Source organism: Caretta caretta, chromosome 1 (assembly GCF_965140235.1).
Source record: "Caretta caretta isolate rCarCar2 chromosome 1, rCarCar1.hap1, whole genome shotgun sequence".
NCBI lineage: Eukaryota > Metazoa > Chordata > Testudines > Cheloniidae > Caretta > Caretta caretta.
The window spans coordinates 102562104-102583947 of NC_134206.1; the positions used below are offsets into that span (position 1 = coordinate 102562104).

The 21844-nt window shown below is 43.9% G+C and overlaps 1 protein-coding gene across 2 annotated transcripts in view; it reads right to left on the minus strand.

Moving 5' to 3' along the window:
* FGF14 (fibroblast growth factor 14) overlaps window positions 1–21844 on the minus strand; it is a 628252-nt gene that overhangs the window by 202137 nt on the left and 404271 nt on the right. The gene's annotated exons all lie outside the window — the stretch shown is intronic.

The window sequence follows — 21844 nt, forward strand, 5'->3', positions numbered from 1 at the left end:
ACACAGATCGAGGGTTCCCAAGCCACACCCGAGTGGGGACCCATCATGATTTCCTTTTTCTCTCGCTAGTTGGAGTTCGGAAGTGAAAGCCCAAATATTCCAGACTGCCCATCAGGCACGGCGTGGAAGAGGTTGCTAGGCAAGCCGATTCCCGTCGTAAAAAAACCACTTGGCGGGTGAATGATTTAGAGCTGGGTGGACGGAAACATGCCTACGTTTCTTAGGGAACCTTCCAACTAAAACCAACACACGCTCTTTGTCTCAGAGAGAAATAATACAACCAACATACTTTTAACCGAGAAGATAAACCAGCTAGTCTACAGGGCTTTATAACCACTGAGTGCTTCTTGTGCTGCGCCTACAAACACTTGTATGTGGGCGGCCGGTGGATGTATTGATCGCCCTCCTAATGGGCAGTTATTCTTATTTGTATAAACTGATGTGTTCTCTGTTGGGCACTGACAATATGTACCAGGTACCGAAGATCCAAGAAGTTTTCCCCAAGGAGTTTACAATCTGAAGTAACTAAACAAATAAGACGACACAATGGGTTTCACAGTCATTATTATCCTCTTTTCTATAAGCATGGATTTTGGACATCCCTGTCGGGTCTATTAACTTGTTGTTGGTCCATCTAACTCCTGTAGTGGTCAAACCTCAGAGGTACTGTACCATGTACATAGTTAAATATATTTTATGCTCAGGTCTCCTTGTGTGTATCTCCACTGTATATACTTAAAAACTTGTTATTTTGCTAGTCCTCCTTTCAAATCGCTCTATTTCCCCTTCAGTTGCTATTCAACTCAAAAGACAGCTCTTTCCAATACCACGTTTTGAAGCTGAAACACTCCCTTGCAAAATATACCACTTCGCAATATAAAGCCTGACATGCTTAGTTATTTGAGCAGATAGTTCAGTTGCTCCAGTTTCGACCATTATTTCCCTAAATCCTTTAATCTACAAAGGACTATTTTCACATCGAGGGCAAAAGCTTATGGAAGCATCTCCCTTACACACATTTTATGTTAAAGCTAGAGCAAGGCGGAGGAGTACACGCTCAATTAGATCTGGATAATACGTTTTAATTCTATTTTATTTCACAGTGGCTCTAAACAGATTCAGCTAAAGCATTCAGATTGGATTCTCTGTCTGGCGGTTTCAACAGTGCAACAATTTCCATACAATAGCTACAATTACCCTAACTAATGCAGTCAGAGGAGTTTTTAATTTGATTTTATTGTGGTAATTTTGCCTTCAACTTTGTGTTTTCACGCTATATAACCGACGTTGCAAGACTACGTCCTTTCCTCAGATTCTTTGAAGTCTGGGGGTGGGGGGTTAGTCCACATTGTCTTCTTAGAATGGAACCACGCCATCCTGCGACAGGACAATGAAACCAGACTAAGTGCTAAACTTCAACATTTGAAAAGTGGGGCGTTTCCCTTGCTGTTGGAAGTGCCAGGACCAAAAAAACAAAACAAAAAAAAGCCTCCCTCAAGAAAAGGATCGTGGTTGTTTATGTAAGTAGGGAAAACAGATGCTCTAGACGACGGAAAAAAGCAAGGACCCCCGACCCCCCACTACCATCTACCTTTAATTGCCACCGCGTTGCCTCGTGATTTAGCCAGACCTATTGCCTTAACAACTGCAATTCTGAGTGCATAGGATCCATATTCCCTTCACTGGAAGGACCTTTCTAAAACACTACATAATCGACAATTACAGCTCATTTTATCGACTCTCTTTCTCTTCACCAAAACTTGTTAAGATAAATTAAATTTGTCACTCTAAATCTGGGATATTTTGCTGTGGGGTGGGAAAAGGGAAAGTGTGTTTCCTACTCCAGAGATCAGACATAAAAAGCTCTGTGCTTGCATCTCAGAAATGCAGGGTAGTTGTTTACAGCTTTAGGTACACCAAAGAAAACTCAAGGGAGCCCTCTGCTGTCTTAACCTGTGATAAAATGTGTGCAATTCTAGTCAAGAGTGAAGGTTTTGCTAACAGATGGATTTTGGAAGTATAGACACATTGGTCGTCTTAAGGTCTACTAATTACACTGTGTTTAGGAGAAAACTTTAATTTTTGCTGTATTAAAAAAACCCTGTTTTCTTTCTGATTAAGAAAAGTCTGGTTATCTAAACACACCAAGAAGGTGGGCAGTGCTAGATTTTCAATATTTCCTGTTTTCCCATCTATTCATTTCTAACTCCCAACCTACTGGTTTTCTAGGAACAGTTCTCAAATGTAAAAAAAAAAAAATCAAAATCTGTAAATTATGTGTTTTGTTATGAGTGTTGTAAATTCCCACTCATTGTTTAAAATCTAGGTAAAAGGCTTCCTATATAATAGACTTAAAGTGCCTATAAATAGTGTCTCAAAACAAATTCATTTTGGGCTAGATGCATCTGGCTATGTAATAAAACAATGTCATACAGTTAACCATGTGAATTATTTCGAAGATTAACCTAATTCTAAAGTGTCCCCTTTAAGTGAGGAAACTGCTATTGGGTAAAGTAACAAACATATGCTAATTAATATTTTTTCTCTCCACATATTAACAAAACACTTTTATATCATGGGTTTCTTGTTTGATGATGTAGATTCCATATTGCCTTTGTACTCTAGCTTGAGGTTACCTAAAGCCTAAAGCCATTTTTTTTTAATTACAATGTACAAGCTTTAACGGCTACAATCTTTTCACCAGATGTTGGTATCCTTTCATATTGACATTACACTAGAAGGGATTACAGGCAGCAGTTCAGGTCTTTGTAAAAGCACACAGAGAATACACAGTTATTACTTTTATAGATCAATTCAATAAAGGCATCTGAGGAAAAGTTAGCTGTACAAAAGAGTGCTAGTAACCAGTGTTTCCAAAGGGAGAAACACCAAATTACAGATTGATAATAGCAGATGGTTTGGTTTCATGAGATCTAGTCATTTTTTTATTCAGTTTGCTTGCCAACAAAATGTACACTGAATGGTTTCTTGTCTTATTAAATAAACTGGAATCTGAAGTTGTAAACTATTTATAAATCCACAATAATAATTATTTCAGGATTCGGAATCTAGATATGAATAGAAATTCTCCTAGACTATTAGGAGTTGAAGGTCATTTTATATATCATTGCAAAGACAATTTCTTCCAGATTTGCAATATGGTCCTCAGATTTAGCTTATGCCTCACTCACAATGTAAACAAATACATTATGCAATTAATATTTCTTTTTAAAAAATAAATTAACATTTTAACTTGTATAGCCAGATTCTACCAAGGTCACTTGCATTGAGTAATTCCATACCCCTCAATCAAGTAGAAAGGAACTACTCCTGGAGTAAGGTGTTATTACTCAGTGTGAGTAAATGTGTCAGAATCTGGTCCATAGTAAGAAGTTATTGCACATCTCGGAGAAGATACCTTTGTAATGACATATGATCTCCCTGTCATCTCCCAATTCTGATGGATATGACCAAACTCAGTGGATCGGATTTAACTCAGGGTTCCATTGTCATGTGCCAGTCTCACCCCAGAGGCAGACAATTTGCCCTCAAACAGTGTCTCTGCTATGGGCTTCAACCACCTCTTCCAATGGGTTTCTATATAGCTGCCCACTGCAATTATATCAGCCCTTTCCTGATAAAAACCCTGGGGGGTGGGGGGGAGTAAGCAGTAGTAATCCAACTGAATTTGGATCCCTAGGGCCTGTCCCCTTTAGGAATCAAGCTGGAGCAGGGAGATATAATTTACACATGTCCAAAACATGCTTAAGAGAATCTGGCCCAATGCTTGTACTCTGCAGGGTTTTATGCATGCCCCCCAAAAGGTTTATCAACATTAAAAAAGTAATATTTCATATTAATATACCTGTACGAACATACGAAGCTGAAGATTAGAAATCCCTTTGCAGACAGCTTATGTGCACCCTGTGGTGAGAATAAAAATAAAAATCTGGTTGTGCAATAAGGTTTAAATACATTTGAAATTACTTGTGTTGCAGGCATTCATGACTGCTCACCTGGAAATCAGTCTCCTTATGAGTTACTGTTATTTATCAGAAGATGATGATTTATGCTGCTGAGCATTTTAATTCTATATTTTGTTTGTGTACTATGACAGAAGAATGAAAGTATCAGAGATAAGAAACAAAATATTTTCTTCATTCAGACATTTCCAGTGTAACACAGAAAGTGAAAATGACAATTTAAAAACCTAAATTCACCAACACAAAGATCAGTGGATTAGAATCAAATTTAATAAGTGCAGACACTTCAGCATGTATAACTACACATTATTCACATTCCATCTATGTTGAAGACACCCACAATACAATCAAGGAGCCAAATTCATACTTGTTGAACTCCACTGACTTTAATGGAATTACCTCATGGATGAGTTTGGTCCAAGATGTTCGGATGTGCAGTATGAACACCAAACCCTGCTACACATTACTGTTTACACCGTAAAGGAAATGTTAAAAGAAATGTCTGACATTTTAATTAGTTTTATATATTTATATTTTTTCAAAATTAATATAATTCATAATTGCTATCAATGAGAGAAGGGGAGGAAGCGCATGAAAACAATACACATTAGTCAAGAGGGCCTGATCCAAAGGCCATCCAAGTCACAACAGTCTTCAAGTCTTCAGTGGGCTTTGTATCAGGCCCTGTTGAGTCACAGGTAATGTTGATTTCACACTCTCTTTCTCCCTCCCCCTCTCTTCTCTCATTGATAGTTTGTAAATTCAGTTTACACATTAAAAAAACACCTAGCTTAAAATAAAGTCCAAAAAAGAATTTGACAAAATTTAAAAGAAGAGCATGTCTACACCACACATTAAGCCTGGGCTCTGACTCAGGTGTAAGACCAAGCTCCCCCCCCCCCCCCGCCCTTCCATCCATACACAAATCAGCCTGCCTCGGGTCAGAAAGCACTTGGGGCCCAGGTTCTAGGACTTTTGTAGGGGGTTGAGTCAGAACCTAAGTCCCACTGTGATGCAGATCCAAGCCCAGCCATTTTGCAGTGTGGATGCAGCTCAAGCTGAAAACCTAAGTCACAAAGTCTACGTTGTGCAGTATGTACGCATTAGCACAGCTCTGAGACCTGGGTCCAGCAACTGTAAATCCAGGTTTACAATTCACTGTGGATGCTCAAGGGAAGCCCACAAGCCCAGGTTCCACGGACCCAGGTTTACAACGCAGCATGAACATGCCCAAAGAAACAAACAATTCTACAACAGGTTCATCCATCACACATTAGTGTACAAGATTCATAAACTTCATTAAAGATAAAATTCTCAAGGATGAAAAACATGTACTCTAAAAGGTCTTTAGGGTGGGCTGAAATTCTATAAGAGTTGGGTGCGCAGATTCTTTATCACTCCTTTACTATTACTATAGCAAAGAACATGTAAAATAGCACAAACATTTTATTTTACATAGACCACTTACAGAATGTTGAGTGTGGCTTTTTTCATTTCCTCACAGCTTCATTTACATTTTCTATATTTGTTACTGTAATAGGGCCTGATCCAGAGTCCACTGACGTTAATAGACATTGACTGCAATGGGCTTTGAATGCAGCCCATGTACATCCCAGATATATTTCTGAAATTTAACGCAGACCTAAAGCCAGGGATATTGGAGTGGGTAGTTGTAAAGTACATTACTGAAAATAAAGTCAAGAAGTAGTTCATTTGTTCCTTATTTTGTAAAATGTTCTTCACTGTGAGACTGACCCTGCAGTCCTCATTCAGGAACTGAAGTTAGGTAATAGTTTTACCTAAGTGAAGTCAATGGGAATGGGTCTATTGTAAGCAATTACTTGAGAGTTTAAATATACACATTTAAATTGACAAGTGAGTCTGTGAAATAAGACATAGAAGCTTTTGAACACATGTTGAGGTGGCAAAGGTCTGCAACTAATCTGGTTATGCTATTTCTCCAAGCTGTTTTCTAAAGCCTACACAGTTTTGTCAACAAAAGTCAGGTTTGGTTGACAAAACAGTGGATGTGTCCACACAACAATACTCCTCCAGCCAATTTAACTCTCATGCTATGCTAACACCATAAAACAACCTTGATGAACGGCATAGAGCTTTTTGCAACAAAGCTAGAGACACGCAGTTTCAGCATAGACACTGCACTTGCTTGTGGCACCCTAACTGGCCTCCAGGAGGTGTCCCACAGTGCCCATCATGACCACTCTGTTAAGCAGTTTCTACTCCATTGCCTTGCAGCCAGGTACACAGGCATGCACCTCTCCCCCTTTAAAGCCCCGGGGATTTTTGAAATTCCACTTCCTGTTTGCTCAGCATGGACAGCTCACATCGCATCTTCCCAGCTGACCATGCTGACTTTCCACAACAAACGCGCTCCTGCCTAGAGTACACCGGAGTTGCTGGATCTGCTGGGTTTGTGGGGAGAGGAGGCTGTGCAGTCACAACTCTGATCCAGCCATAGGAACTTTGACACCTATGAGCAAATTGCTCGTGGCATGAATGAGAAGGGGCATGAAAGGGACACGCAGCAGTGCTGGGCTAAGATCGAGGAGCTGAGGCAGGCGTACCAGAAGGCAAGGGCGGCCAACCATTGCTCTGATGCGGTGCCAAAAACACGCCGCTTCTACAAGGAGCTGCATGCCATCCTCAGCGGTGACCCCACCTCCACTGCCAAGAGTCCTGTGGATACTTTGGAGGGACAGGAGGCAGCAGCCAGCAGAGTCAACTCTGAGGATGAAGTGGTGGACAAGGAGGTCAAATTGAAGGAGGATGTGAGACAGGCAACAGGCTCGTCAGTGGTGTGGCAAGCCAGGACCTCTTTTTGGCTCCAGAGGGGTCTAGCAAATCCCAGCAGTCCAGCTCTGGCATGCCTGAAGCAGGAGAGGGGAGCTCTGGTTAGCACTCATTTTGCTTTGATAGTGCAGTTACATGAGGTTGAGGTGTCCTTTATTTTGTTACATGGTGCACATGGGAGAAGGGATCGAAATTAACAACACTAGGTACTGTTTGCATCTGCTTCACATTCCCCTGTGTAGCTATGCAGTGGAGGCCCTGCGGAAAAATTTGTTAATCACACTGAGATTTCCCAGGAATCCTCCAAAGAGATCTCTAGGAAATTTTCCTGCAGAAACTTTGCAATCCTCTGCTTAAAATTTCTTGGCAGAGCTGCTTTGTTTCTTCCCCCATTGTAGAAAACTTTGCCATGCCAATCAGCAATTACTTCTGAAGGAACCAAAGCAGCACACAGAGAGCAGCATACAGACCTGGTCGAAAGCCGCATGCATGCAGGAGATGCACCCTTGCATCTTCGGTTACCCTCAGTAGTGTGATTTGAGCTTTGATCACCTTCGCCTGTGAAAATGGTGCCAGTGTTCAGAATAGTGTTCATAGGCACCTTTACGGATATCCCTCAGAAACCACGCAGACCCTTTGTCCCGTCTTGCATCCTCAGGCTGAAAACTCCATGTTGAGTGTTCTCACTGTGCTTGCCAAGGGAAAGTGGGAAAGAGGTGTATGTAACTTTTATGATTCAAGGCTGTGAGTGCACACAAAATACTGACTCTGTGTATTGTTTCTTTTGTTTATGCAGATGTGCCCTTGAGGGCCAGCTCCTACACACCGGCACAACACCGCCGTTAGATAAGGAGGCAAACGAGGAGGAGTAAGGACAACATGTTTTGCGAAGTACTGCAATCATCAGATGAGAGTGATAGCGAGCACAGAGTGTGGAGAGAGACAATAAACAAAAAACTAGAAATGGATAGCCAGGAGAAGAGACAGGGTCAGGAGCGGATAATAAAGCTCATGGAGGACCAAAGAGAGATGCTGAGGTCCCTGATTGCACTTCAGGCAGAATACAAGCATGCTTGACTCCCCCACCAGGCCATACAGAACTGTCTTCCTTGCCCTCTCCAAGCTCCTCCCACACATTCCTCTCACGTTCCTGGCCCATTGCAGTACCCCTTGCACTCCACGCCTTGGGACATTTTCCATAACAACAGCTAGACTTACACACATCTGTGAGATCCTCACTTCAGAGAGTGCTGCTCAGTGTCATGCCCCTTGTAAGAAATGTTAATGTCTGTACTGCTGTTTAATAGAAATTTTGGCTTGCAAAGACCGTGATTCTTTATTTGTGACCTACAAAGGATGGTTGCAACAGAAATTTATACATGGTGGCAATCGGCACATTTGCAGACTACAATTAATGCTCAGGCAGAAATCATTACAAGGGTCATTCAATGTGGTAAGTAAACAATGTCTGGCTCATTTCATTACAGACACATTACTGAGGCTCATTGTTGAAATGCTGCTTCAAAGTCTTCCTGATTCAAATAGCCCCCAATGAGCTCATCTAATAGTGCTGGTGTCTGGCTGCTCCAAATCAGCTGCCAGGTAACCCACTTCAATGCTCCACCCCTGAGGAAATGTTTCCCCCGTGGCTTCACAAATGTTATGCAGAGCACAGCAGGCTGTTATGACCATGGGAATATTTTCCTCATTGAGGTCGAACCTCTGAAAAAGGCAGGACCAGTGACCCTTTAATCTGCCAAACACATTCTATGGTCATACTGCACCTGCTGAGTCTGTTGTTGAAACGCTCTTTGCTGCTGTCAAGGTTTCTAGTGTATGGCTTCATGAGCCATGGGAGTAAGCAGGAGGCTGGGTCTCCCATCATCACCATGTGCATTTCCACATCTCCTATTGGAATCTTCTGGTCTCGAAAGAAAGTCCCTGCATGCAGCTTTCTATACAGGCCAGTGTTCCTAAACATGTGTGGTTTCAGAGTAGCAGCCATGAGTCATGCACCTTCCCTGACCTCCCCACGCTGATGTAAATGAAATGACCCCAGTGATCCACTAGTGCCATAGAGAAGTAGTCCTTTCTATTGATGTACTCCATCATAAGATGGTCTGGGGCCAAAATTGGAATATGCGTGCCATCTATCGCCCCACTGCTGTTAGGGAATCCCATTGCTGCAAAGCCACCCACTATGTCCTGCACATTGCCCACAGTCACAGTCCTTCGGAGTAGTAGGTGATTAATGGCCCTGCACACTTGCATCACCACAACCCCCATGGTGGACTTTCCAACTCCAAACTGATTCGCAACTGACCAGTAGCAATCTGGAGTTGCCAGCTTCCACACAGCGATCACCACACATCCACTGTTATGGCAGCTCTCATTTTGGTGTCATTGCGCTACAGGCTGGGGGCAAGCTCCACACAGAGTTCAAGAAACGTGGCTTTGCACATATGAAAGTTCTGCAGCCACTGCTCATCATCCCAGACCTACATCACAATCAGATCCCACCACTCAGTGTTTGTTTCCCAAGCCTAGTAGCGACGGTCCACCATGTGTAGCTGCTCTGTGAATGCCAATATCAATCTTGAATTGTTTCTTTCCATGCCACACAGCAGGACAGGCAGCACGGATTCCTGTTCAGGTTTACAGCTCATGAAATACTGCAGGATCAGCCGTGTTGTGTTCCTAACACTTATCACAGGACTAGTGAGCAGTGCAGGATCCATGCTTTCAGGCAGAGATGGGGGGCACAAAGTTTACAGGAGCATTTGAAAAATGGCATGAAATGTAGTCGGAAGCCCTTGGAATTATGGGACAGAGAAAACTGCATTATGTGGGGGTGATCCCTCCCCCATGATGCACTACGATCCACTCCCAGAACTCCTAGCAGAGGAAGGTGATGATCTGCACAATGGTGCACTGCTCTATCTGTGAGTGCCAGAGCACCAACTGTGTACGCACTCTGCCAACACAAGGAACGTGCACAAGTGATGTAATTACAGTGGCTTATGATCATCAACATAACTTAAATCAACTTGACTCTGGAGACTAATACACTTTTAAATGATTGCACGTACTTTAGCCCATTCCCGCATAGGCATACAGGCATGTTTAATATTACTTACTGTGAACAGTCCCACTGAAGTCAGTAGAACTAATCAAAGGGCATATGTATTTGCAGGAGCCTGGCCTTTGCAGTTATATGTTAGTTCACCTTTAGAAGCAAGTCCTTCCCTTTGGTGTCTGTCCTTGAAACTATGGAAATCACAAGCTAAGATACAAAAACACAGAAACCTAAGAATTATCATACCAGAGGTCCAACTAGTCCAGTATCCTGTCTTCTGAAGTGGCCAGTACTATCTGCTTCAGGAGAAGGTGAAAGAAAGTCTACGAAACACAACCATCAGATAACCTGTACACAAGGAAAGTTTCTTCCAAACCTCTTTTAATTAGAGGTTGGCTTATGCCCTGGAGCATGAGAGTTTATATCACTTCTGAAACTCTTTGGTTACTTTTCATTTCTTACTATAATTTTGAATAATCATGTTACCCTTTTTAACATCTAACCCTTTTTAAAATGCCGCTAAACGATTTGCCTTAATTATATATTGTGGCAATTAGTTCCACAGACTAACTGTGTTTTGTCTGGAAAAGCATTTCCTTTTATTGGTTTTAAATTGCACTCTCAATTTCATTGAATGTCCCCTTGTTCTTATATTATGATAAAGGATTAAGAAGCTCCCAGAATAGATTCTCTATGCCATTCATTAATTCTGCATATCTTTATCATGTTACCTTTTATTCACCTCTCTCTAAAATAAACAGCTCCAACCTTTTCAATCTTTCTTCATATAGGAGTCTTCCCAGGCTTCTAATCACCCTCAACTTTTGTCACTTTACCCTCTCTATTTCTGCTATAACTTATTGAGATGATGTGACCAGATTGGAACATTGGTACACTGCTACCTAAAATAATGATTTCCATGAAGGCTTTCTGACCCCAACCTTAATTCCCAATTCACAGAGAGATAATTGAACAAAATGAAAAACCAGCACCAAACCACCTTAACTCTGTCCCCTAACAAAACACTCATAATAACTAAAGTATAACTGACATTTCTTTCACATAGGTTTTCCCCTCACAATTATACTTAAAACTTTAATCACAAATTAGCACTTTTAAAAAATTTGCTGAAGTGGCTTTTGTTTTTTCAGGACATGATACACTTTACATTCACAAATTGGCACATTTGTTGTTTGATCTGCTTGTTCAAACACAGGGAAGAAAACAGTGAGGGTTTTTTAAAAAAACAACAACAGAAAACAATAATAAAATCATAGGTTTTAAATAGATCCCTTTCGTGGGAGCCTTTATGCAAAGATACACACTCAAGTTAGCATTTTTGTAAGCTGTCTTGTGTAAAGTTACTCAGTGGTCCCTCAAACTCCCCAGAACTACTCCACCTATTTCCATTCCCTTTCCTCCCCCCCCCCCCCACAGTTCAAATTCTCCCTGACTCCTTTCATTCATTGCTCAGTACTCCCTTCTCCCTTCCATGGCCATCTATCCAGAATATCTCACCTCTCCCCACCATAATATCTAGAAGCTCCTTGCTGGGATCTACTCCCTCAGGAAGCCTAATGGTCTAGTTACTCCTCAAAGAGCCTAAATAGTCTTGCCAGGGACTAATAAGCCAACTAAGACTCATGGGGCTGCAGGAGAGGTCTCCAGAAAATGCCAGCTATCCAAGTTCCATCCCACCCACCTCCCACAATATCTCCCCAACCGAATGCCTTTTAACACCCCCGGGCTCTCTCCACATCCCCTGCAATATTCTTTCAACACCACTCTCATGCAACACTCAACCAATTTCTTGCCACCAACCAAAATGTTCCACCCACAATCACTCCATCAAATGACTCTGATCCCCACTTGCCCATTCTGCAAAACCACAGCCACCCCCACCTCTGCTTTGTTACCTATTCACCCCACCAAGGTCTATGGGAGACTTCAAGGGAGGCTCCACTCTGAAAAGGTTAAATAGGCTGGCAATAGCACTTTCTGGCTTTCATGGGGGCAGAGGTGTAGACCCCTTGCAGGTCCTCTGCTCCTGGACTCCAGCTATCAACAGTGACTTGCTGAAGTGTTAAGGACTTTTCTGAAACTACCAGGATTCTGGAGGGGATTGACAGAACTGGGTGAGTTGTGGAGCACTGAACCCAGGGAATCTGGAGGAGATAATGGAGGGGTAGGGAAAGGGAGAGAAAAGGGGAGTCATTGAGCTCAGGTATACATGCACTTTCAGCAAATGTATATCTGCTATGGTTGGATGGAGCAGGGCTCCCCCCATGGCAGACCTCACTTGAGGAAGTCCAGTGGACTGGAGAAACACAAAGACAGCCAGGGAGTAGGGTTGGCTGCAGAGTGGAGATGGGCGGTGCTAGAAAACATGGCTTGGCTGGAAAATGGAGACGAGCAGCAAAGAACATCTGAAGAACCCAGAGCTAGAGACTGCCTGAAACTCTGGGGAGCTGGCCTGGGCAGGAAGTGGGTTAAACAAACCATCAGAAGTGGTCCAGGAAAAATCTTTGCATGTCTGTTAAAGACAAATCTAACCCACTAGTTTTCATCCTGTTCCATACTTTTTACAACAGAAAAAAGTTTCAAGCCCCCCCTCCCATGTAGCCATAAAGAAAAGGAGAGTGGTCACGAATCCCCTGAATCTCCTTTCTGAGGGGATTATGCCTTCCAGGATAAGAATGCAGACCTTACCCAACACTCAGGCTTACACCAAACTATACACAGAGCTCTTCTTCCATGAGGCACAGTAGAAACCTGGTATTTTAATAAAAACAAAGAATAATAAAATAATTTAACAGAACATTTGTTCAATTATGGTAAAGGCTGCTAATTCAAGAGAAGATTAAACAGACAGCACAGAACAAATTAGAGCTGGCTAATAAATGGAAAAAATATGTAAAGTTTTTGGTTGTTTTTCATTAAGATTTCAAAAAGGTTGGTCGGCTTTAAAACAAATTCCTTAAAAATAATTAAAAAGCTGTGAAAATGCCAGGTCAGTCCCAGATTCTGCAAAGACTTACACACACGTTTAACTTTACACACTTTGAGTAGTCCTACTGGAGACAGGGCTGGACAATGGTGAGGCAGAGACAATACAGACCTTCTTCTGCTCCCAGTAAAGTTAATGGGAAAACTTCCTTTTGATTTTAATGGCACAGGATCAGAGCCTTCATGCCAGTGCTTTGGTCCATGCTCCTGAAGTCCCATGATGAAATCAGAATCTAAACTTTCATTTTAAAAATGTTCCATTTCTAGTCCACACACATCCACAGGCACCAACTTTCCAAAGTGCCGGGGGACGCTCAACCCCCAGCTCTGATCCAGGCCCCGCCCCCACTCCACCCTCACCCCACCTCTTCCCACCCTCATCCACCCCCGCCCTGCCTCGTCCTACCTCCACCCACTCCTGCCCTGCCTCTTCCCACCCCTGCTCCACCCCCGCTCCGCTTCTTCCTGCCCAGTTCCTCCCCCCTCTCCCAAGCACACTGCAGCCTTGCTCCTTCCCCCTCGCTCCCAGCCTCCTGCACACTGCGAAACAGCTGTTTGCAGTGGGCGGGAGGCACGGGGAGAGAGGAGGAGGCACTGATCCGCGAGGCCTGCCGGAGGGTGGGAGGCACTGGGGGGAGCTGATAGAGGGGCTGCCAGTGGGTGCTCAGCACCCACCATTTTTTCCCCATGGGTGGTCCAGCTCCGGAGCACCTACGGAGTCAGCGCCTATGCACACACATCATGCAAAGAAAATCTTAAAGATTAGGCACCTGTAAAAGAAAGTGAACAGATTTTCAAAAGTGCTGCAAATTCAGAACTACAATGAAGTCAGTCTTTGTTTCCCCCCTTCCTAATTTAGCCAGGGCAGGATTTAGTCCACAATATTTACCTTCTTGGATTTCGCCTCAATTTTACAAACTGTGACAGAATTTTTGTTATTTTTCCAAGTAATTGAAAATCACTCTAAAATGGATTATTGCTCAAGTGTCAAATTTATTTTTATAAGCAACAATAAGGATACCTTGCCTCAGAGCAGAAATCTGGTCTTAATCCTAAAATGAGCTTCCTCTAGAGTCAGAACAATTGGCAGAGCATGAAAATATGTAAACTCTTGTACATAGATTGACTAGTATTCTCAAGGGAAGGTTTTTCTAGTCACTATGAAATAGACAAAAAGATAAGAGAAATTGTAAAGAATGTATTTGCATTCTCTAGCTCAGATTCATCACAAATCTGAGAGAAGAGCTAATAAAAGAAAGTTTCTTATGGAGTGATACATGTTGCTTCATAATTCATAAATGCTAGTAAAACTGCACTGTACTGAACACTGGAATGGTGACAGGAAGATTCCCAAAACAAAAATTGATCTGAGAGAAAAGAGATAGTCTCCTCTCAGAAGTGGCAGCAAGCCTTGCTGAAGTATATATTTCTAAACTACATGAAGAGATACCCACAAAATGTCAACCTCTCATATAAAGGAGATAAGGGAAATATTTGCCAGTATATCTGTAAGGAATTGTTCTTTGTGGGACAATAGGTGAGAATACTTACTATGTACTCAAAGTGTCCATTTTACATTCATAGGCATATTATTTTACCATATGTTTAGATACCCTTAATCCTTCATACCATTTAAAACAATGTGTAAATACATGAAATGTATGTGAGTTGCTAAGAAATGATAAAATCCAGGGAGATTCTAGGGAAGTGGATATTTTTTTAATTGAAATCCAGACTATACCACTGAATAAAAACAAGTAGTCTGTCTGCATGTCATAATATTCATACATTTCCAACTGGAGTTTTACATTTACATTTTCTGTAATAAGAAAAGGAGTACTTGTGGCACCTGAGAGACTAACCAATTTATTTGAGCATAAGCTTTCGTGAGCTGTGTCACGAAAGCTTATGCTCAAATAAATTGGTTAGTCTCTCAGGTGCCACAAGTACTCCTTTTTTTTGCAAATACAGACTAACACGGCTGTTACTCTGAAACCTGATTTTCTGTAATGTTAGTTTAATTCACTGAGAAAGGAAGATCAGCCTACTTTAGATGCTTAAGGAATCCAGGTCACACAAAGCCAGAGGTGTTACCTCTTCTACATTCCAACATATGCATACTAATTAATTGTGTCTGGGAGAGTCATAGCCAACCATTTTAGCTCAAAAGAAAATGGGAAAAATCCAATTTCCTAGCTAGGGTGAGAAAACAAGTCACTGAGGCTATGTCTACATTACAGCCTATGTCGGCATAACTTATATCACTCAGGGGAGTGAATAAACCACCCTCCGAGCGACATAAGTTACACCGACCTAAGTGCTCATGTGCATAGTGCTATGTCAGTGTGAGAGCTTCTCTCACCGATATAGTTTCTGCCATTCACGGAGATGGCTTTTTTATGCCAACCAGAGAGCTCTCTCCTTTCAGCATAGAGCATCTTAACCAGATGTGCTGCAGCGGCACAGCTGCATCAGTACAGCTGGGCAGCAGCAGTGCTGTATGTATAGACATGGCCTTAGAATGTACACTTAATACACAGCTGACAAGATCAAAAGCCAGTGTTTGAAAAGGACATTTTTAAAGGAGTTTTCCACGGAGGCTGCATTAAAGCAAATGTGTGTGTGTGTGTATATATATATATATATAATGCCAAGGAAATTGCACTCTTTGTAACTGTGTCAGCTGCAAACAAAAGATAAGATACCTTTAATAAATGTACCCAGTAATCTTAACCTCAGGTCTTGTCTACACACAAAGTTGCACCAGTTTAACTAAAAGCATATTTTAAAAACTGATTTAGAGCTTATCTACATGTGGAATTAATCAGGGCATTAATAAATTAAGCACATTTTAATCAATACATCACAGCACTGTGTAGAGACTTGGGGTTTGTCTACACTGAGCCCTGGTCTACACGGGGTGGTGGTGGGGGATCGATCTAAGTTACGCAACTTCACCTAGTGAATAACGTCGTTGAAGTCAACGTACTTATATCGACTTACCGTGGTGTCTTCACCGCGGTGAGTCGACTGCTGCCGCTCCCCTGTCGACTATGCCTGCGCCTCTCACGGCGCTGGAGTACAGGAGTTGACGGGAGAGCGCTCGAGGATCGATTTATCGCGACTAAATTTGACGTGATAAATCGATCCCCACTGGATCGATTGCTGCCCGCCGATGCGGCGGGTAGTGAAGACATACCCTGAGAAACTTCCTGGCATTAATATACCAGTATAATTATGCTGCTATACTGGTATAACTCCCCATGTGGACTCTCTCATTCCTAATAACAGTGGCCCTTTTGGGGTTGGCTTATGTTACTTCTAAATGGCCACTGTTATCACAATTCAGAGTGTTCACATGGGAAGTTATACCGGTATAGCTATAGCAGTATAATTATATCGGTGTAGTAATGCTGGTACATTTCCCCATGTAGACAAGCCCTTGGTTTCAAATGTGAAGCAGCTGAAACTAGTGCTTGCACAGCACAGTGTATAATCTTACCTTGTTTAGTTTTATCAGTTTATTTACATAGCTATAAATTATGCTGGTGCAACTTTTGCACATAGACAAGGCTTTGCTGACATATACTATATGGGTGTAAACCAATTTTAAACTGATATGTCCCCACAAAGATGTTCTCAGTGGTTACCTCAATTTTTAACTGATTTTTAAACTGATTTTACTTAAACCAGCGCAACTTCTGTGTGTAGACAAATTTCTGAAGTTAACAGTCCTACTTGATTGAGAACACAGAGTCATAGTCCTTGTTCTTGAGTGTGATCAAGCTAGAGAGCTGAACGTGTCAGTGGGCACTGTAAAAAGTAATATAAACATTTTATTATTTTTCTGAGCTTATTTGTAACTCAAGATTTCAGCCAGCAGGAAATACAATATATCAATATAACACAGTACTGCAGTTTACAATCTTTTTAGTTTTCTATATTGTATATTGTCACCTCCTTAATTGCTTTGATTTATCTCATTTTCCCCATATGTAAAATGTGAATGTAGGACGAGTGACAATTATCCATTATATTTTACAGAGGTGGTGGGATATTATCTGATGCTCTTAGTTTATCCATTATATTTAAGACTATAAGGAAAAGAGAAGGCAAGGCTTTTTGGTTATCACATAGTCCCAGAGTGGTAAATACCTTCTTCTGGAACACAGAATAGGGTCATTGAGGGCATTTACAACACAGTGGCTCATCATGCCTTTAAGAGCAAATAGGCACACAAAATACCAGCCTGAGGGTATGTCTACACTACGGAATAAGGTCGAATTTATAGAAGTCGTTTTTTTAGAAATCGGTTTTATATATTCGAGTGTGTGTGTCCCCACAGAAAATGCTCTAAGTGCATTAAGTGCATTAACTCGGCGGAGTGCTTCCACAGTACCGAGGCTAGAGTCGACTTCCGGAGTGTTGCACGGTGGGTAGCTATCCCACAGTTCCCGCAGTCTCCGCTGCCCATTGGAATTCTGAGTTGAGATCCCAATGCCTGATGGGGCTAAAACATTGTTGCGGGTGGTTCTGGGTACATATCGTCAGGCCCCCGTTCCCTCTCTCCCTCCGTGAAAGCAAGGGCAGACAATCGTTTTCCTGAGTTACCTGTGCAGACGCCATACCACGGCAAGCATGGAGCCTGCTCAGGTAACCGTCACCGTATGTCTCCTGGGCGCTGGCAGACGTGGTACGGCATTGCTACACAGTAGCAGCAACCCATTGCCTTCTGGCAGCAGACGATGCAATATGACTGGTAGCCATCCTCGTCATGTCCGAGGTGCTCCTGGCCACGTCGGCTGGGAGCGCCTGGGCAGACATGGGCGCAGGGACTAAATTTGGAGTGACTTGACCAGGTCATTCTCTTTAGTCCTGCAGTCAGTCCTATTGAACCGTCTTATGGTGAGCAGGCAGGCAATACGGATTGCTAGCAGTCGTACTGTACCATCTTCTGCCGGGCAGGCAAGAGATGACGATGGCTAGCAGTCGTACTGTACCATCTTCTGCCAAGCAGCCATGAGATGTGGATGGCATGCAGTCCTTCTGCACTGTCTGCTGCCAGCCAAAGATGTAAAAGATAGATGGAGTGGATCAAAACAAGAAATAGACCAGATTTGTTTTGTACTCATTTGCTTCCCCCCCTCCCCTGTCTAGGGGACTCATTCCTCTAGGTCACACTGCAGTCACTCACAGAGAAGGTGCAGCGAGGTAAATCTAGCCATGTATCAATCAGAGGCCAGGCTAACCTCCTTGTTCCAATAAGAACAATAACTTAGGTGCACCATTTCTTATTGGAACCCTCCGTGAAGTCCTGCCTGAAATACTCCTTGATGTAAAGCCACCCCCTTTGTTGATTTTAGCTCCCTGAAGCCAACCCTGTAAGCCGTGTCATCAGTCGCCCCTCCCTCCGTCAGAGCAATGACAGACAATCGTTCCGCGCCTTTTTTCTGTGCGGACGCCATACCAAGGCAAGCATGGAGGCCGCTCAGCTCACTTTGGCAATTAGGAGCACATTAAACACCACACGCATTATCCAGCAGTATATGCAGCACCAGAACCTGGAAGAGTGATACCGGGTGAGGAGGCGACGTCAGCGCGGTCACGTGAGTGATCAGGACATGGACAAAGATTTCTCTGAAAGCATGGGCCCTGCCAATGCATGCATTATGGTGCTAATGGGGCAGGTTCATGCTGTGGAACGCCGATTCTGGGCTCGGGAAACAAGCACAGACTGGTGGGACTGCATAGTGTTGCAGGTCTGGGACGATTCCCAGTGGCTGCGAAACTTTCGCATGCGTAAGGGCACTTTCATGGAACTTTGTGACTTGCTTTCTCCTGCCCTGAAGCGAATGAATACCAAGATGAGAGCAGCCCTCACAGTCGAGAAGCAAGTGGCGATAGCCCTGTGGAAGCTTGCAACGCCAGACAGCTACCGGTCAGTTGGGAATCAATTTGGAGTGGGCAAATCTACTGTTGGGGCTGCTGTGATGCAAGTAGCCCACGCAATCAAAGATCTGCTGATATCAAGGGTAGTGACCCTGGGAAATGTGCAGGTCATAGTGGATGGCTTTGCTGCAATGGAATTCCCTAACTGTAGTGGGGCCATAGACGGAACCCATATCCCTATCTTGGCACCGGAGCACCAAGCCGCCGAGTATATAAACCGCAAGAGGTACTTTTCGATAGTGCTGCAAGCTCTGGTGGATCATAAGAGATGTTTCACCAACATCAACGTAGGATGGCCGGAAAAGGTACATGACGCTCGCATCTTCAGCAACTCTGGTCTGTTTCAAAATCTGCAGGAAGGGACTTTATTCCCAGACCAGGAACAGACCCGTTGGGGATGTTGAAATGCCTATATGTATTCTTGGGGACCCAGCCTACCCCTTAATGCCATGGCTCATGAAGCCGTACACAGGCAGCCTGGACAGTAGTCAAGAGCTGTTCAACTACAGGCTGAGCAAGTGCAGAATGGTGGTAGAATGTGCATTTGGACGTTTAAAGGCACGCTGGCGCAGTTTACTGACTCGCTTAGACCTCAGCGAAACCAATATTCCCACTGTTATTACTGCTTGCTGTGTGCTCCACAATATCTGTGAGAGTAAGGGGGAGACGTTTATGGCGGGGTGGGAGGTTGAGGCAAATCGCCTGGCTGCTGGTTACGCGCAGCCAGACACCAGGGTGGTTAGAAGAGCACAGGAGGGTGCAGTACGCATCAGAGAAACTTTGAAAACCAGTTTCATGACTGGCCAGGCTACGGTGTGAAAGTTCTGTTTGTTTCTCCTTGATGAAACCCCCCGCCCCTTGGTTCACTCTACTTCCCTGTAAGCTAACCACCCTCCCCTCCTCCCTTCGATCACCGCTTGCAGAGGCAATAAAGTCATTGTTGCTTCACATTCATGCATTCTTTATTCATTCATCACACAAATAGGGGGATGACTACCAAGGTAGCCCAGGAGGGGTGGTGGAGGAGGGAAGGAAAATGCCACACAGCACTTTAAAAGTTTACAACTTTAAAATTTATTGAATGCCAGCCTTCTTTTTTTTGGGCAATCCTCTGTGGCGGGGTGGCTGGTTGACCGGTGGCCCCTCCACCGCGTTCTTGGGCGTCTGGGTGAGGAGGCTATGGAACTTGGGGAGGAGGGCGGTTGGTTACACAGGTGCTGTAGTGGCAGTCTGTGCTCCAGCTGCTTTTGCTGCAGCTCCACCATACACTGGAGCGTACTGGTTTGGTCCTGCAGCAGCCTCAGCATTGAATCCTGCCTCCTCTCATCACGCTGCCGCCACATTTGAGCTTCAGCCCTGTCTTCAGCCCGCCACTTACTCTCTTCAGCCCGCCACCTCTCCTCCCGGTCATTTTGTGCTTTCCTGCACTCTGACATTATTTGCCTCCACACATTCGTCTCTGCTCTGTCAGTGTGGGAGGACAGCATGAGCTTGGAGAACATTTCATCTCGAGTGCGTTTTTTTTTCTTTCTAAGCTTCACTAGCCTCTGGGAAGGAGAAGATCCTGTGATCATTGAAACACATGCAGCTAGTGGAGAAAAAAAAAGGGACAGCGGTATTTAAAAAGACACATTTTATAAAACAGTGGCTACACTCTTTCAGGGTAAACCTTGCTGTTAACATTACATACATAGCACATGTGCTTTCGTTACAAGGTCGCATTTTGCCTCCCCCCACCGCGTGGCTACCCCCTCAACCCTCCCCCCTCCCTGTGGCTAACAGCAGGGAACATTTCTGTTTAGCCACAGGCAAACAGCCCAGCAGGAATGGGCTCCTCTGGGTGTCCCCTGAAGAAAAGCACTCTATTTCAACCAGGTGACCATGAATTATATCTCACTCTCCTGAGGATAACACAGAGAGATAAAGAACGGATGTTGTTTGAACGCCAGCAAACATACACTGCAATGCTTTGTTGTACAATGATTCCCCAGTACGTGTTACTGGCCTGGAGTGGTAAAGTGTCCTACCATGAAGGACGCAATAAGGCTGCCCTCCCCAGAAACCTTTTGCAAAGGCTTTGGGAGTATATCCAGGAGAGCCGCGAATACCAGAGCAAAGTAATCCTTTCACATGCTTGCTTTTAAACCATGTATAGTATTTTAAAAGGTACACTCACCGGAGGTCCCTTCTCCGCCTGCTGGGTCCAGGAGGCAGCCTTGGGTGGGTTCGGGGGGTACTGGCTCCAGGTCCAGGGTGAGAAACAGTTCCTGGCTGTCGGGAAAACCGGTTTCTCCGCTTGCTTGCTGTGAGCTATCTACAACCTCATCATCATCATCATCTTCTTCGTCCCCAAAACCTGCTTCCGTATTGCCTCCATCTCCATTGAAGGAGTCAAACAACACGGCTGGGGTAGTGGTGGCTGAACCCCCTAAAATGGCATGCAGCTCATCATAGAAGTGGCATGTTTGGGGCTCTGACCCGGAGCGGCCGTTCGACTCTCTGGTTTTCTGGTAGGCTTGCCTCAGCTCCTTCAGTTTCACGCGGCACTGCTTCGGGTCCCTGTTATGGCCTCTGTCCTTCATGCCCTGGGAGATTTTGACAAAGGTTTTGGCATTTCGAAAACTGGAACGGAGTTCTGATAGCACGGATTTCTCTCCCCATACAGCGATCAGATCCCGTACCTCCCGTTCGGTCCATGCTGGAGCTCTTTTGCGATTCTGGGACTCCATCATGGTCACCTCTGCTGATGAGCTCTGCATGGTCACCTGCAGCTTGCCACGCTGGCCAAACAGGAAATGAGATTCAAAAGTTCACGGTTCTTTTCCTGTCTATCTGGTCAGTGCATCTGAGTTGAGAGTGCTGTCCAGAGCAGTCAAAATGGAGCACTCTGGGATAGCTCCCGGAGGCCAATACCGTTGAATTGTGTCCACAGTACCCCAAATTCGAGCTGGCAAGGCCGATTTAAGCGCTAATCCACTTGTCAGGGGTGGAGTAAGGAAATCGATTTTAAGAGCCCTTT